Raw genomic sequence first — 19,357 nt, forward strand, 5'->3', positions numbered from 1 at the left:
ATTGGTGGATTATACGTCTAGTTGGATTGAGGTAGCTGCATGTGGAAATGTCACCACTGATTCAGTTATTGCTTTTTTGAGGAAAGTGTTTGACCGAGAAGGCTTACCGGCCAACTTAGTGACAGATAATGGCATGCAGTTCACGTCCAGTGCCAAGAGAGAATTTCTTGATCAGCATGCCATCTCCCATCATCGAACTGCTTTATATAATCCATCTGCCAATGGCCTGGTTGAGAGGGTGAATGGTACTATTAAGTCCGCCATACAATTGGCTTTGGTTAACGGTTTGGATTGGCAGGAGGTTTTGACACAGTAATTGGCTGCGTATCATAGGACTCCTTCGGTGGCTACGGGGAAGTCTACATTTGAACTCATGAGGGGCAGAAAGGCAGGGACCTTGTTGAGAACCTTGGCTTTGGGTGGTGGTGGTCCATGTATGGTGGATCTGGATGGTATCCATCGCAGTATCCTGGCACACCAGGAAGCTGTGGTTTCTTCTCAGAAGTCCAGGAAAGAATTACGGGTTAGGTCTGGGGATACTGTGTACATTAGAAATCCTAGATTTGTTCACAAGGGCAATAGCACGTTTCTGCCCCAAAGTAGAGTGGTGAAGACGGGTAAGGGTCATGTGCAATTGGAGGATGGCTCTGTTTGGAGTAAGAGACGTGTGGTGGTGGATGGAGTCAAGAGTGCTGGTGCTTCAGGCGCAGATTTGAATATGGAGTCTCAGGATGTTGCTCTGGATTTTGATCCAGTTGGCTCCCAAGGAGTGGTGCGCGGACATGAAGAGGATGTTGCTTGATCCTCAGGTACAGGTTTGAATGTGGAGAGTCAGATTGTTCCTCCTCAGCAAGCTGAAGTGGGGCATGGTGTGGGGAGTCTCTCTAGGTGGTGTGGGCCGCCCATAAGATTTAGAGACTACATTTGTTAGGAGTTGCAAGTTGCAATATTTCTGGAGCAATTTTGTTGATTACTTTTTGCATTATTGTGACATACTGCTGTTTATGGGGTGAAGGGTGTGTTAGATGCTATTGTTTATCTTGTCATGTTTATCTTGTTTACCATTAGTTTAATTCCTGTTCACCTTGCATTTCTGTTAATGTTTACTTTTGGTTATGTAAGAGAAGAGGATATGTTGTAATATGTCCAGGTGCGTGTGGCATCAACATTCCGCATCAGCCAGTTGATTTCTGGATCCTCTGGTGGTGGCAGCTCGTCTTTGGGGTCCATACAATAAACAGCTTAACTTCACCTACATGTGTGTGTTTAGATCTTGTCATACTCCTTTTGAAATCAGCTGTAGTGGCTGTGTTCGATGCACGTTGGAAGCACTTTTAAGGGTGTAGCATCTGTTTTGTTCTCTCTGTAGTCCGCAATACAAGTCCAATTTATCCACGTTTGGCAGGGAAATGAAAGTGTTTCCAGCATGTCTCAGGGCAGCAAAAGAGCAACAGCAGACGTAGCCCTTTCGCAGCAGGCTCTTTTTATTCCCAGAAGGGATTCAACCCATGACGCACATTCTAATTTCATACACTGACGCTGCCTGGAAACTGAAAAACTATACCATAACAATCTACAGCCCATACCATGATCCCTACAAGGCATTAGCCCATGCCTCTGTGCTGCTGATGCACAGCTTAGCAGTATGCCTTTCATTAAAGGCTGCACCATCGGGCAATCAATTTCAGATTGGGAGAGCAATGTAACATCACATGGAAAATGGATTTGCACTTACCAGGCACACTTACCTATCATAGGTATGTATCTCTCTAAATGCACAATTCTCTGGTATTCTTCTGGGTTGATTTTCTGGAGTACTCAGAGCTCCAGATGGCTGATGCGGGACATCACTTGGCCCTGCAGTTCTTTCTGACACCCCACCTGAAAGAACGGTTATGCTTTCTGTCCAGTAATGTACCTAAGTTCTTCCTAGTGCTTTTTAAATTACCTGACATTTTGCTGGAATACCACAATCACACTGATCTTCCAGGTTATCCTGGCCCAGGAGCTGGCCCATGCTGCTATCTCTGTATGGGCAGAGCTGTGACTGAAGCAGCAAGAGGTGTCTAACCTCCTTGGAGCAGAACTTGAGGTTTTGCAACCGAAAATGTGGTGAAGTCCATTGAGTGGTTCTGTACCTTGGATATTGGTAAGGAAAGTGTTGGTAGGTGGTGGCCTCAGAGTGATTTATGGACTCCAGTTTCTACCAGCTCCCTTCCATTTGAGCTTATTTGCAGCTGTAGCATGCTAGGCTCAGGATGTTCAGTGCACTGGACAATACTTCCCTTTATACCTCAGAAGGCGTTGTACACAATGTACAACATATGCCTTAGAGCAAGTTTAATATTCATCACAATGATACATTATGCAGAAACTCCATTGCAAGGAATGAACAGAAGCCTTTCATCCATGAAGCAGGTACTTCTCTCATAGACACAAAAGGAAGAGTAGTCATTTACACCTTCTTATCAGGCATGGTACAGAAGAAATACATGCCATCACACCTGCTGCCATTTAATGCATGAAAGTAGTGCATGCAGCCCCCTTTTTTGAACATCAAGCTTTTGACAGGTGGGAAGGGTCTGAGTACCGCCCTCCTTTTGACATAGTTTTGATAGGGGTGTTGGCTGGTTTGGGGGTTTTGTTTGGATTTTTGTTATCTGCGGGTTTTTGGACCTCATAAATGTGGGTCGCCTACTCTATGACCCAGTCCACCGATCTTTTCTCATGAAAGTCCCTCACCAGCTGGGTCATTATATATTTTGGGAGGGCATTAAAGAAGGTGGTGATGAACTCCCGACTATCTGTGCGCACCCTCCTGGTGGTCTGTGCAATGGCGCGTTTGAGCTCCTGCACATATTCTTGGGGGGCCTGATCTTCCCCACACTGCAGATTGTAGGCCGCCTTGCGGGCCTCTTGGGGGTTTTTGTGAGCAGAATTTCTTTTTAAGATGGTCGCCCTGTAGGTGGACCATCTGGAGTGGTTCTGGTCCTCCAGTCCCGCAAATAAACTGGAGTATTCAGGGGAGAAGGTCCATTTTACGTACTCTATGCAATTCTGGATGTCCTTCATATGAAAAGTATCCATCATTTGCTCATATAGTTCTAAGTGTTCCCAAACAGAATACTTCGCATTTTTATGATATGGAGTTATGATGCTCCTAATGGCCTTAATCTGCCTAATGGGATCTTTGTTCATAGCTCTCTTAGGTTTGTGTGCCTTCTTTGTTTTAATCCCCCGAGTCCACTCGCCCTCAGACTCAGAGGCACTGCTACTAGAGGTCCCTTCTTAATCCTCTAGGGACTCCCAGATTCTGTGAGCTTTTGAAGGACTTGCAGAATGTTGGTGCCTAGTTTCTCTACTACTGTGGTGCTCAGAAGAGTCCCTGACTCTCCCCTGCTCCCTGGGTTGGTAGAGTATCCCCCCACTTCCCTAACTGGGTAGAGGTCTTTAGGATGCTCTTTTTGGGCCTTATTTAATTTAGTTCCCCATCAAATTTAACCAACTGGTCCCTTGGAAGGCGGTATTTCAGCAGATCTGATTCCCTGACCCTCCCCTCATAGGAGTCTTCCTTGTCAGAGAGATTAGCCCTAACATTGGGGTATCTGTACAGGGACGCCCATCCATCAATTTCTGAGGGGCACTGATCTTTCAGTCCCATTTTACCAAACCTATTCAATTCTGCCAGCCCCATGGCTCTCGGCTCATTTGAGCCAGTAGACATGAAGTTGGCAGTGTTCATGGTATTGAATGGGTTTGAGTCCCTGATTACAGAGGTGCTGATGCTATGATCAGGGGTTGCCCTGTTCCTCTGTACCTGTTCAGGGTCCCTCCAGTTAGGATTTAGTCTAGCACCCTCTTTCGCCAACCTTGCTAGCTTTTCTTTTTCAGCCCCTATTTCTTGGTAATAAGCAAAGATCTGAGCCTTTTGCTCATCTATCAAGGCCATACTGGTCTCAATGATCCGCTCTTGCGCTACCACTTGCTTGTGGAGCCCATCATTCTTTACACAGAGAGCCTTATTGTCTCTCTGTGCTTCCTGTATGGTCTGGGAATACTGGGACAATTTCTGCTACCGGAGACTCATCGCCTGAGTTTTAGCATTTTTGGTCTGGGTGTTCTCTTCCAGAGCACCCTCCACCCGACTGGCATGCCCCAGTAGCTTCCCATACTCTGTTTTTAATTCATTGAGCTCCTGGAGGGCTAACTCTCTTCCTCTAACTCGGTTCTTAACCTGCTTATTTCCTGGTCTAAGGTGTCTTTCTCTTGATTTAGGATGCCCCTCTGTTCAGGCAGGTCATCCCTTTTTGATGGCTTTGGATTTCTGGCACTCCTGATCAAATTCTGTCTGAGAGTGGAGGTCTCACAAGATTAACTTATTATTTTCCTCTTTCAGTTCATCTATCTGATTTTGCAACATGGTTATTTGTCCTGAGCAGACCCTGTTATAGTTTAACTGTTCAGTCAGCTTTTGTTGACTCTCTTATAGAGAGTCAATCATCCCCTGACACTCTATTTTTGCAGCTTCTAGTTGGGCCTCTTGATCTGCATTATTTTGCTTTTGGCGAGCCAACTCCTCTTTTAATTTTATGATGTAATCTCTAGATTTTGCCTCCAATTCTTGGCTCTTCTGTAATTTTTGTTCTGCTGAATCTAGATCAGTCTGGATTTTCTATAATAATTCACTTTGATTCTGTGCCAGAACTGTGCTTTCAACATGCTTTTCCCATATCACTCCCATGTGGAGATATAGGTAGGCCGCAATTCTGGCAATTTAAATTTGCTCCTCTTTAAATTTTGGGGCCATGTATAATTCACTCAGAGCTTGGTGTAATAGACCATTGTCCTGCCATGCATGCAGGTTCATGATGGTGACCTGCTGTGTGATTTCCTGCAGCCAGACATTTTCATCCTGTTCTGGCCATTCACCCCTGACAACAAGCTTGTGCAGGAAGTGCTCCATAGCCATACTGATTTCTACTGGAACAGCCATCTTGGCAATGTTCTTTCTTTATTAATTATTTTGGGGTTGATTTAATTTTACTTTTATGGACAGGAGTATTTGTTTTGGGAGGCGCTTGTACAGTGTAACACAGTATTCACACCACATAAAGTATTACTACTCTGCAGGTTAGTCTGCTGTGTTAGGCTGTCATGTGTGGCAACCAAATCAATCCCCGGACTCCAGCCCACAAATTTGTTAAGGGTTTCAATTAGGCGACGCACACCTTAGTCTCAGCCCAGTATGCAGTGTGCAATTGAAATGCTTATGTTAGATTATATTCAATATTGAGATGATACACCACTCATATCACACCCCCTTTTCAAATACCCTGGATTCCAATGGACCATAAACCAGGCTGGTTGATAAAATGTAATATTTATTTATTTATTTTAAAATTCAAAAGAAATCATACATTTTTTAATATGGGGCAGCTGTCACCAATGGAGTGATAAGAACAATAAGGAATGTAAGCAATGCACTTAGTTTAAACTTTTATTGACACAACTTCAAAACACCAGGGAATAGGAGCCCTTTTGATTTTAGGTAAGATAGCACTGGAGTTAGAATTCCCCCCTGCAAGGTTCCCTCAACCCACAAATAATCAATTTTAAGGGGATAAACAGAATCAGCGGGTAATCGGAAATGGCAGACAAGAAACAGAATTTAAATCTGACCTTCCATCCCCAAACAAGAGAGAAACATGGATTTTAAACCCTGGCAGCTGTAAGTGATTTCAATCCGACAAACACCCAAGTCAACGCCTAGCATGTAATCCACAACTAAATTCCGTATTTATTTTTGTCCAAAAGTTCTTTATTCTGAACGATATAACACTCATATCATGCCCCTCTCCTGGAACCCCCCTGGTCACACTGAACCAGGAATCAGGCTGATTTGCAAAGTTAAAATATTTATTTATGTATTTACAATTTAATCACACTATGTTTTTATGGGTACACAATAATCACCAATGGGGTGATGTAACAGTGAATAATCTCTTTAATACACAAGGAGTAATAATGAGCAAAACAATTCAGCACAGAAATAATACTTTTGTGTGTGTTTGCAGATCAGATAGCACTGTGGTTAAAGGTTCCCCCTGCACACCCCTCAACCCCCCAATAGACAATGTAAAGAAATAGGAGGAGAGAGTAGGTATTCAGGAATGGCAGAATTCAAACAAAATAACAATCCCACTTTCCCCCAGCAAACACAACAGAAAACAGAATTGACTGTCAAGCTGTCTGAATGGCTTTTAAAGTTATCTTGAGAATGGATTGGGCAAAAACACTAATATGGTCAAAATTGCTGAAATTGCTATCAATTCTTACGGGAGCCACTGGATGGTTGCACACAAGCATAAGCAATGATTTAATACCAAGAAACACATTGAAATCTTAAAGTCCATGTTGGAAGCAATCAAAAGCTGTTTTACACGTGTCAGAATTCCCTAAAACGAAACGGTTTTAGATGTGATTTAAAGCTGTGGATGTTAGCTACATGCAAAAGTTGAAATTTAGTTTCTAGCACACAAAATGAGGAAGTTATGGACATTTTAGTGGAGGTCGCTTTTTCGAGATAGGCGCAAGAATGGAAAACGGGAATGCAATTTTAAAATGACAAATGGGATTTCTAACACTAGAGGATGACTATGAATAAAACGAATACCCCACAAGAACACAGCCACTTGATCAGAATGACTGCCTGCCCGGGACTCGCCTTCTTCAGATGAGAAAAGATCAGAGCAAAGATAGTTTTAGCAATACTAGTACAGGAGGAAGATCGGAGGTATAGGATAGAGAGTTTAGACAATTCAAAAATACTCCTAACAATACAGGTTCTGAAAACAAGGTATGATGGGTTTAAGATAAGAATTAACTAGACAAGGTACATATGCTAGTGACACAGTTCTATCTATAGATACTCACTAGATATGTTTTTGAATGGAACTGTCAGGATTCTGATCCGTCAAAATTCTGGTCAGGGAATTGAATCTCGTTCTAAGGTAGACAGCTTGGCACATCGGATTGGATCTGCAATCAGCAAGGCGCTCTGGTCACAGCACGGCACAGGACTGGACTGGATCTGCCCTTCTTGGTTCTGATGATAATTATTTCAGCAGCCAAGCAGTACAGCAGAGCCCGGCTGTATTTTGATGCTCCCCTTAGGTCTGTGGGGTTCTGGTTCTGGAATTTGAGGCCTAGCTGAAAATGGTTCAGCTATGCAACAGGTTTCTGCTTTGCCAAGTGTTTGGAGTCTGGAGCAAGGAAGATGGAGAGTTCTGCAACAGGGTGCTCTGCCAACATTGGGATAGTGGGTGAATCTGTCTGTCCTTTTCAGTAGTGAGCTGTCTCTATTTATGCTATGATAAAGGCGTGTGTGTGCTGGTTTATCCTCAGCTCGCCCCTTTGACAGCCGATTGGGTCAGAGTCTCCTCTCTGCCTTGATAGGAGGATAAAAACAGGTTGTCACCTTTATGGTGTGATTTTATGAGGCTGAGGATACACGCCTAGCCCCTTGAACACACAATCTACTTTTGGCACCATACATATTTACTCATGTTCAACCTCTTTAAGAATCACATATCCAGATTACAAATTTTAAATAGCAGCTATCCCTCCAAACCCCGTAGCCGTGGGATCTTGGCTCTGCTTTTCACAGATGTTACCCTTTTCATCCGGAACACAATGTCCAATTTATGAGCAAATTTGTACAAGTGTGCGCGTTTAACATGGGCATAAGTGATTAAAGTTTCATACTTCTAGCAGCAATTCATTTTGTGTAAAATCACATTTCCTGCTGTTTCCTTCCAGAACATGTCACCCGATTTTGCCGCCTCTTGAAACGTGCAACCAAAAATTACATTAACAATGCTGTTATTTCTATATTTTGCACAATTTTACATAGTAAATTATCAGTCTTTTTAAAATGTGTCCTTTGTCCTTGTTAAGCAACAAATGGTTGTTTAGCTGCACACCTTTGGTCTCTCCCTGGGACCCAGGAGCCATCCCCCTTTGTTTTCTCCTGGCAGAGGCCATTTACGACTGTCTTCGCACTTCACATTTCCTTAGGAGCAGTTGTTCATTGTTCCTCATGCCTCTGTAGCCCAGATTCTTTCCAAAGCCTATAATTACAGCTTAGGTGTGGTTTCCTGCTGGAGAGGAAAAGGCCACTGTGAGGAAACATGTTATTCCAGTTTGATTAGCTTTAGCCAGGCTTAAATTTAAATGTTAATTCTGTTGCATTTTTCCTTAGCTTAAAACAAACTTGTGATTTCAAAATATCAGCTAAATACTTATTCTAGATTTTAAACCATGGGATCAAACAATTACAACGTAGGTTACTATCAGCATCAGTCCTCTTAGATTGCAAACATATGATTTCAGTTTCTACATGTTTAAAGTTTAATCAGGCAGGCTTCCTGACAGCTGTTATCCCTGCAGTCCATTGCTGCACAGAGATTTTGACATCCACAGACAGCCCACTTTTGGCTGTGGAAATCCCTTTATGCTTTCAGCTTTTCAGGACCTTGCAAGTTTCACAATGCTTTCTTAAACTAAGTGAATTGTAGCACCCAGCAAGAATTCTGGATGTTTGAGGGTGTTTTGTACCGGCATTCTGCAGTTTAAGCAACAAAGAAAAAGGGATTTAAAGCAAGCTTCTGGGCTTTCCTTAGTAAAACACTGCTTTTTCCTTCTGTACTCCATTTTCACTTGTTGTGGAGCCCAGTGATATATTTCAGGAGTGAGATCTCGTTCCACCACTGACAACCTGTGTGTCAGATTGGGCAGCCATCATTTTGGGCATTGCAAAGCATGATTTCCAAGGTTTTGGCGCGCACACAGGTTTTGCGGCCATTTTGATGTTTTCTGGCACCATCATAAAACCGTGATGACGCATATCAGAGCAAAAAGTGGGTTAAAGCATCCCACAGAGCCCCCCCTCACGACTTGAGTTTGACTGCCCATCAAGGGGAAGTCGGGAAATTGGGAGGTTCTTTCTTTCTTTGGTCCAGGTGGAGAAAGGCATCTGCTTCTCCCATCAGTGATGGATCGACATGCTCTCCTTGCCAGTTCTGGATGGGAGTATGGAGCGATATTCCGGGCCCCTTGGGTCTTTCCTCCCGGTCACTGAGTGGTCCTCCTTGGTACTTAGAATCCTTGGTTTCAGTGATATGAGACAGAACAGAGCATGGTTATGGACATTTCCGCACTACTATTCATGTAGTGGGGCAGATGCATACATTTGACATACAATTTACAATATTCCCCGCCTGGATTTACTAATGGTTTTCACAGTTGGATTTTTATAGGTATTCGGAATGTCCCCCTCTGGGTTTCCGGTTGGCTACTCTATTTGCCGCAAAGTATGCCTGGGATGGCAACACTTCAGCTGGTTGATGTGGACCCACTTGTCTTCCCCTTCTGTCAAACTGCCCATGGGGATGCAGATTTTGTAGGCGACTGGTGAGATTCTGTCTACAATTTCAAAAGGACCCCGCCAAGTAGGGCGGAATTTGTCCTGTTTGGCTTTGTTCATTTGGAAATTGTACAAGTAGACCACATCTCCTACTTGGTATTCTTTTGTAGTTTTTTTACGGACATAGTGGGTCTTCATACTGTCTGCAGATCTTTCTAGATTCCGCTGAGCCTAGGCAAAAGCATGTTGCAGGTTTTTTCTCAGATTCTCAACACACTCATCTATTGTGGAGGCATTTATCAAGGTCTGCTCTTGGGTTCTGTAGAGCAGATGGTGGGGTAGCACCATTCTTCGTCCAGTCATCAGCTCAAACAGAGATATTGTTGCAGAAGAAGGGGTAGATCTGATGGCCATCAGGACATGAGGTAATCGAATGTCCCAACTTGGCCCAGAATCTGCCACAAACATTTTTAATATGCTCACAATAGTCTTGTTGTATCTCTCAACTCCACCACTAGAGGCTTGACGGTAGGCAATGTGTAGTTTCCTGTTGACACCAAGCATCTCCCACATCTTTGTCATCACTTCGCTAGTGAAGTGGCTAACTCGGTCTGACTCAATCCTTTGGGGTAGTCCAAAAAGAATATGTGATTGATCATCAGGGCAGCTGCTGTTTCTGCCTTGCAATTTGGGGCCGGGAGACATTACACCCATTTAGTGAACAAGCATGTTAAGGTGAACATGTACTTGTTCCCCCTAGAGGAGCAAATCACAGGCCTGATGAAATTGACTTGTAAACCCGACCAAGGCAGTGTCATCCCCCTCTTTTGGAGGGGAGCACGGTGTGTGAGTGATGCTGGCTGAAATTGTGCACACACAAGACACCCCTTCAAGTAAGGTCGAGGTCCTGCCCCATGTGTGGCCAGTATGCAACCTCTCACAAGATTTCTAGTGTCGTATGAAACCCCCGATGACCAGTTGTGGCCGCATCATGGGCGTGACTTAGCATCAGGCCTCGGAATGCGGTGGGGACCACCCACTGGTCATGGCCAGCTATGAATCTCCTCACCAACAAACCGTCTTGGATTCTGAACATTTTTGGACATTTCCTCAACACACTGAGGTCCTCTTTCCCAATGTAATCGGTATCCGTCAGGGTCCTCAATGTGTTGATAAAACTTACCAATTATTGGATCCCCTTTTGAGCTGTAATCAAATCAGCATCTGATGTCTCCTTACTCAATTGTGCAGTTGAGAGTTCATTGTGAGCATTTATATGGGACCTAGTGATAGCAGTGACCTGCATTTCCCCCAACAGGGACTCGATCTCCAGTAGATCCCCTTGGATGGCTCCGGTTTTGGCCAGCTGATCAGCTAGGTCATTTCCAGTTTTGTCTGGTCTCTCTACTTTAGAATGACCCTTGATCTTTTTCCAATAGATGGTCATCCCATTCGAGGTGACCAGATCATCAGTATTTCGTATTTATTTCCCATGTTTCAAAGCTTTATTATTAGCACATAGCATGCCTCTGGTTTTCCAGTTAAACAGGTGCTCCACAAACCCGTTCCGTACATAATCTGAATCAGTGATTATGACAAGTTTGTGGAGTTGGTGTTGGACAGAAGTGGGATTGTTATTTTGTTTGAATTCTGCCATTCCTGAATACCTGCTCTCTCCTCCTATCTCTTTACATTGCCTATTGGGGATTGAGGGGTGTGCAGGGGGAACCTTTAACCACAGTGCTATTTGTTATGCACACACACACACAAGTATTATTTTGGTGCTGAATTGTTTTGCTCATTATTACTCCTTGTGTATTAAAGAGATTATTCTGTGTTACATCACCCCATTGGTGATTATTGTGTACCCATAAAAACATAGTCTGATTCAATTTTAAATACATAATAAATATTTTAACTTTGCAAACGAGCCTGATTCCTGGTTCAGTGTGACCGGGGGGGTTCCAGGAGAGAGGCGTGATATGAGTGGTACATCGTTCAGAATAAAAGAACTTTTAGACAAAAATAAATAAGGATTTCAGTTGTGCATTACACGCTAAGCGTTGACTTGGGTGTGTGCCGGATTGAAATCACTTACAGCTTGGGGGCTTGTTGCGAGATCCTGAATTAGACATACCACTTGTGACAGTCTAACACAGCGTGCTTATTGATGGGGTACATACACCTTGTTCGGCTACCACACTGTGCTACACTGTAAAAACACCCTTCAAGAGAAATTCTCAAAAGAGTTGGGCCTGTTTTGCAAAAGTAAAATAACCCTGAGATAAGTCAGAAGGAAATGAATATTTCCGGAACGGCGACCCCAGTGGAAATTAATATGGCAAAAGAACACCAACTGCACAAATTGTTTTTCAGGGGTGAATGGATAGAGCAGGATGAGAATGTTTGGCTGCAGGAAATCAAACAACAAGCCACTGCCACAGAATTAGATAAATGGCAGGACCAGGATCCATTACATCAGGCACTTAGTGAACTGTATATGGCCCCAAGGGTAAAAGAAGAGCAATGTAAAATTGCCAAAATAGTGGCGTACCTGTAACTCCACATTGGAGTAATACAGGAAAAATATGCCGAAAACCTAGACCTGGCAAAAAGGTAAGTACAATCCCAAGAGAAGACCCAAACTGATCTCGACTCTGCAGTGCAAAGGCTACAAAAGAGCCAAGAATCAGAAAGTGAAACCAGACAGTACCTGACAAAAGTAAAAGAAGATCTGGATCTCCTGCAGCAAGAGAGGGTAGAGCAAGACACCAAATTACTGGCACTGCAAAAAGAGTGTCAAGAAAGGTTGGACTCTTTAAAACAGAGCCAACAAAAACTGGCACAACAATTAACTTTTAACAGAGTTTGCGCAGAACAGATGGTCGTCTAACAAGACCAGATAGACCACTTAAAAGAAGAAAATAATAAATGAATTTGTAAAGACCTTGAATCCCAAACAGAGTCCGATGAAGAGCGCCAGAAAGCTGGTGCATTAAAAAAAACAGAGGGATGACCTGGCTGCACAGAGGGGTTCTCTAATTCAGGAAAGGGACGCCTTAGGCCAGGAAATCAGCCATTTAAAAACCATGGTGGAAGAAAATCACCTGCCCTTAAGGGACTGGGTGAACTCAAAATGGACTATGAAAAGCTGTGAGAGCAAACCAGGAGGGTGAAAGATGCTCTGGCAAAGAATGACCAGGCCAGTAAGGACAGAACTCAGGAGGTGAGCCTCCTGCAGCAAAAATTGGCCAAATACTCCCAAATCAGACAGGAAACACAGAGAGACAATGACCCTCATTCCGAGTATGGCGGTAAGGGATACCGGGCACTGGTAAGGAGACCGGTGCCGGTAATCCGTTACCACCCTACTACGAGGTCCCTTACCGGGTACCTCCTTTAACGCCGGGTCTGACCAGGCATTATGGACTGGACCGGTTAAGGGACTTCAGAGCTAATAACGGTACCGCAATTTGCAGTACCATTATTAGCGCCTTCCCCATTCCCATTGAGCCCTAAGGGGGCTCAAATGGGAATGGGGAATGGCTTTTTCAATGGGGACTTAACGGTCCCGCAAAGGTCGGACTACACCGGTAAGTCCCCATTGAACCATACCGGTGTCGGACCCGTTATTGGAGGCAGTCATGGCACAAATAGCACCATGACTACCTCCAATCTAGGAATGAGGGCCATAGAGGCTCTCTGTGAGAAAAATGACAGGCTCCATAGGCAGATAGCCATGCAGGAACAACTAATAGGGACCAGTAAGGCCTTAGTAGAAGAACAAAGGGTCAGATTCTTGCATGCCATCAGGGAGTAGGGGCTGAAAGAGATGAGGTCAGATGGGAGAGGGAAACCCCTGAGCATAACCTCAGGAACCCTGGCACAAGGGACTGTAATCTCTTTAATTCCATGGACTCTGACACCCCCATGTCCACTGGCTTACATGAACCAAGGGCCATGGGGATGGTGGACTTCAACCCAATGGGGAATATGGGGCGAATAGGTCAGCGCCTCCCAGAAATGGATGGGTTGGCATCTATGTACAGGTTCCCAAGTGCTAGGGCCATCTTCTCTGAACAGGGAGACTCCACGGAGGGGAGAATCAGAGAATCGGATCCTCAAAAATATAACTCATCAAGATATCAGGCAGTGAAATTTGGTGGGGCATTCCATGAGATTAGGCACACTAAGAGCATACTAAAAACCTCTTCCCAGCTAGGACAGTGGGGGGGGGGTGGGGGGCTACTCAACCAATCTGGGGGGCAAGGAAGAGTCAGAAGACTCTTCTGAGTGCCACAGGACCCAAGGAACTAGGCCCCTGCATTCTGCCAGCCATTCCCAAGCTCGCAGAATCTGGGATATTCTAGAAGACCAGACAGCCAACTCTTGTAGCACTTCCTCTGAGTCAGAGGATGAGTGGACCAGGGTGACACAAACTAAGAAGGCTAACAAAATTAAGAGGGCTTTACTCAAGGATCCCCTGAAACAAATAAAAGCATTTAGGAGCGTCATCACGCCCTACCACAAAAATGCCAACTGTTTGGTTTGGGAGCACCTTGAATTATATGAGCAGATGATGGAAACTTTTCATCTGAAGGACAGCCAAAGCTGTATTCAGTATGTAAAGTGGACGTTTTCTCCTGAGTACTCCAGCTTCTTTGCGGGTCTGGAGGATCAGAACCATTCTAGATGGTCCACCTATAGGGCGGCCATCCTGAATTTTTATTCCATTCATAGGAACCCTCAAGAGGCTCGCAAGGCAGCCTACAACTTACAATGTGGGGAAGACCAGGCCCCACAAGAATTTGTTCAGGAATTGAAATGCGCCTTTGAGCAGACCACTAGAAGGGTGCGCACTGACAGTAGGGAATTTGTGAACACCTTCTTTCATGCTCTCCCTAAGTATATTATGACCCAGCTATTGAGGGACTTTCATGAGAAAAGATCACTAGACTGGGTCATTGAACAAGCAACGCGCATCTATGAAGTACAGAAGCCGTTGGAAAATAAAAATAGTAGCAAAAGCCCCAAAACAACCAACATCCCTGCTGCTGCTAAGGTGGCGGAGGTGAAGGTTGCCCCCATTTTAGATCTGGAGATGGGGGGGCCTAAAAACCTTCCCCTGCAGAATCCGATGAACCCCAAACCCAGAAGGCCCTCGGGCCAATCCCAAACAGGGAGTCAGGAAGAAAACTCCACAAATGGGACCCCTAACTCCCCTGACTACATCAGCCCACGCTACAAGGAAAATAGACCCATCCTGGGCTTTGTGTGGACTCCTCAAGCCCAAGGGGGGAGATCCAAACAGACAGCAGGAAACCCAGGAAAGTCCCCTCCTCATTTTTCCCAGGAGGGCAGTAATTCCCAAAAATACCGGACAAAATTTCCTTCCCCGATACCTGCCAAACTTCAACACCCAAAACAACCCATCCTTCTTTACCCAATTTCCTGACCCCAGACAGCCCTATCCGGGAGAGAGGAGGCCAAGCGTGGAGGGGTACCCAAACTTTCATAACCAGGGGTATTTTGCGAAAAGGGATAGTTAGCCTTCCCGGGATCAACCCAGGGTAGACCGGAGGACCCCGTACCAGCCAGAGCGGGTGTCCCAACTAGAGCGGAAGGTCCAGAACATGGCACAGGATCTGGGTCTCATGCTGAGGGCTCAGCAGAACCCTCAGATGAGCATGGCGGCTCAGAATTCCTCAAATCCAGGATCTAGTGCTCCAGAACAATTACAGGGGAAGAACCCTGACAAACCACTGGTTCCCAGGGAGGAGGCACAAGGGAAAGGGGGGTGTAAAGCCTAGGAGGAAGCTTCCTTCCCCACTTGTAAAAAGCCCCTGGAAACCCAGGAACCGGAACGAAAATCTCCTGCCCCCGAAGGTCTGAAACCCAAGAAGCAGTGGGTGAGTAGGAGAAATAAAGAGCCTAAAAAGGCCCATTTTGTGGAGGAGGTGCAAATCTTCCAGTTTGAAGGAGAGGGGTTCTCAGAGGATTCTGGGAAAATAGTCTTCCCCTTCAGGGATGGGGGAACTCCTCCCAAAGAAAAATGGGTCCCAAAGGATCCAAATCTAGACTGGGCAGATTGCGGACCGAGTTAAAACCGCCCATCATCAGTACCCAGAATGACCTTCATGAAAATCCCGTTTCAAACCCATCCTGGTGACTGCCTCCAAAAAGGTGGGGGCATCCCAGAATCAGAACCAGTGGAACCCAAAACTTCCCCCATATCTAGCTGTCACCTTTTTCTTACAGGTTCCCAAGATCCCAAACAAAACCCAGCCCAAGTCACCTCTCTGTCGGTATCCAAAGCAAGGAAGTTAACCCACCAGTTGACCAAAAATGTGCATTATCTTTGCCCCCTTGAGAAAAAGGAGGGAAGATGTTATGCCCCGGTCCAAATACAGGGGCAATGTACTATTTTGGCACTGGTGGACACTGGATCCCAAGTTACCCTTCTGTCAAAAGGGGCCTTTGATCAACTGAATACGGGAAGGGGGGAGAAATACCAAATCCCTCTCACCCCTCTTCCTGCACAACTTCAGAACTTCAACAGGAAGGAAATTCCCATCGAGGGGACTGTGGATTTAGACATTAAAATTGGGCGACACAAGGTGAAGCATTTGGTCATAGTTGTGAGTCTATAGGGCACACCTTGTTTACTAGGGAATGACATCCTGCATAGGTTGTCTCCCCTCATATATTGTGTAAACAAGGTCCTCTGGACCCAGACTAGCCTACCAATAAAATTGAAACATAGTGTCAACCATGTTAGTTTAAATGGCATATGCCACATGGTTGAACAAAAACCTGACCAAATAGAATTTCACTTCCAGAATAATCAAATCCCAGACGTGACAGTAATTGCAGTAGGACAACAAACTGGTGAAGCAAGTCCTCTCTATATCTGAAAATCAACCTTCCTTCCAGTCTAAGGTGGCATTCCACACTGGAAGGAAACAATCTGAAATTCTTTACTAATCCACAATCAGAAAATCCCATTCCTATAGTCCAAAAAGATGAGAAGTCAGCTCAAAGCTTGGCTGATATTCAGAAAACTGGAGAGCAGTTGTTCATCCCTATTCAGTTAAATGAGGAGAAGGACTCTGTTCTCACCCGAGTGTGTGTGAACAACAGTAGGAGCTTCATCAGCGAGGCCATGTTCTCCAAACACCCAAAAGATCCAGCCATTCCCACATTTAAACTGTTAGACAAATGGGAAATGGACCTGGAAACACCCAGTTCCAAACATCTCCTGCCTAGCAGGTGTATGCTCAAAATTTCCATAGGCAACAAGAGCATAGTCCATAATTGTTGGTTCGTGCGAGATGTCCCTGCTGCATTTTATTTAGGCAGTGACATTCTCAATCGCTTTGCCATTAGTTTGGACCTAATAAACTTCAAAGCTTGGTCCCGATCAGCGGGTAATCCCAGGGACTTTGATGACCTACAGAAAGCATTTCGGTCAACTTAACTGCTGCCATATGCAGTTGAAATTCAGATCGGAGAGGAAGTCACCATCCCAGAACGGACCCGACAATTCTCACTGAAAGTAAAAATTAAAAGAGGACAGAATCTGAAAAATCCTGACACCTATGTCCATCTTAATGCTCATTTCAACAGCAAGGGTTGGGGTAAACCCAACACCACTAGTCAACATAGAACACAACACCATTCCAATAGAGGTTGATAACAGTGACTTAAAGAGTATCACCTTGAGCGCAGGCACCATTATTGGAATGGCGGTTGATGACCGACATTTTTCCATAGATATAGGTAATGAACTGTTAGGACCAATCCCCAAGGACTGTTTTGACAGTGATAGTGATGATTACAAAACACCAGACATGATCTTCACCCGGCATGGGGGGAATTTCCTGGTGTACTCCTCCTGCCCCTATGGTAAGGAGGATGTGACCTGTGACTTCAGGCAGGATGAGGTGATCGTCCAACTCCACAAGGACTGCTTTCCCCACCTGAGGCCATCAGTCCAAATCAGCACTTTGACAAGGGACTTCTCCACCCAGCTGGAGGAGGCCGCTGAGATAGCAAAACCAGAGGTCTTTCCAGGCTTCAGGCAGATGGTTAAATGTTAAATGTTAAAGGAATTTGTACCGCGCACCGTCACCAATGGAATCGATCCCCAGGCGATCTGGCAGTTCTGTAAACAATAAGTTGGGATGGGTTAGTAAGGTGAAAAGGGAGTAGGATAGTGAGAGGAGTGGTGTTCTGTTGGCAGCTTCAACTCGGTATACACCGAGTGCTGAGCTTTGGTGCGGGTATTGGATCGGGTCAGTCCGCGTGTGCTGTTGGTGCGGCTCATGTGTTGTTGCAGAGCTGTGAAGTGCGTGCGGCTTGTTGTGCAAGCGATGGTTGTGTGAGTTTTTGGATGAGATAAGTATGCAGAGAATTTGAGCTTTTATTGGTTAGTGGGTTATCTGGCATATAGCATGCTAATAGGTTGAAGAGAGAGTCAACCTAGCTGATGCCTGCGAGACTCTGGAGCAAAAGAAAAAATTTAAACACGTTTTCTTAGATTTTCAAGATCTCTTTGCGGTGGACTCATATGACTGTGGTCGCACCGACATCCACACAACAACAATTCCCACGGACCCTGGCATGACTCCAGTGTTTGTGAGGCAATATTGCTTGCCTTTCGCATTAATAGAGTCCCTTACTGAAATAATTAAGAACCTTGAGTCCCGTGGGATAATTCGGCCAGTCCACAGCACCTTCAATAATCCGGTGCTGGGGATTTTGAAACCTATCGGCCAGTGGAGACTCTGTGCTTACCTAAGGGAGCTCAACAAACGGGTCCATACTTCCCGATGGCCTCTTCCCTACATTGACCAACTGCTGGCCCAGATCCAGGGGTCAAAGGTATTCTCTGCCATTGACCTGACCTATGGGTACTGGACTGTACCTGTCAGTAGGGAGGACCAACACAAGCTGGCCTTTACCCTCGGGAGGCAGCAGTATACATGAACCCGGACTCCCTTTGCATACATCAACTCCGGCAATGAATTTAACATCTTTCTACTTAAGGCCATGCCCGACCTGGGTGAGAGGGGTAACCTGGCCTATGTAGATGATGTTCTAGTCAAAAGCTCAACTGTAGAGGAACACATAGCGGAGATCCGTTACGTCCTGACACAGTTGAGGGCTACCGGAGCAAAACTCTCCTTTCAAAAGGCACAGTGGTGCCGAACCCGTGTCAATTTCTTGGGGCATGAGATAACTCCTCGGGGTCTCTGTCCCCAGGAAAAGAAAGTGGAAGCACTCCAGAAAATAAAAGACCCCACAACTCTGCAGGAACTAAGGAGCCTCCTTGGACTAACTAATTACAGCAGAAAGTTCATTGAGGACTACGCAGAGATCACAAGACCCCTGATCCATCTTTTGAAGGGGGGGTCAAGTGGAAGTGGGGTCCGGAACAAGCCGATGCAGTAGACAACTCAAAAGAAGCCTCTCACAAGTGCCTTGCCTAGCTTACCCTGTCAAAAAGAAGAAGTTCTTCTTGGAAACAGGGTTCTCAAAAACATGCTTGACTGCAGTATTACATCAAAAGCATGACAAGGTCAATAAAGTAATCTCCTATGCGAGTAAGACTTTATCCTCTGTGGAGGAAAAATTCAACGATTGTGAGAAGGCACTCCTGGCAATGGTGTGGGCATTGAAGAATTACCGCCCGTTTATCCAGGGGGAAGACATCATAGTGGAGACTCCACACCAACCTTTGCAATATCTTCAAAGTGACAGAATCCGGCCCGGAAATGTGAGTAATTCCTGAATTACTTCCTGGATTCAGTCATTGCAAGGCTTTCCTGTGGAGGTCAGATATGGCCAAAACAAGAAGAGTCCCCTCGCGCAAGGTCTGGCTGACTTGCATGATTGTGCCAGAGAAAACTGTCTCGAGGACGAAAGTCTTAA

Source organism: Ambystoma mexicanum, chromosome 4p (assembly GCF_040938575.1).
Source record: "Ambystoma mexicanum isolate Mex_15411 chromosome 4p, UKY_AmexF1_1, whole genome shotgun sequence".
NCBI lineage: Eukaryota > Metazoa > Chordata > Amphibia > Caudata > Ambystomatidae > Ambystoma > Ambystoma mexicanum.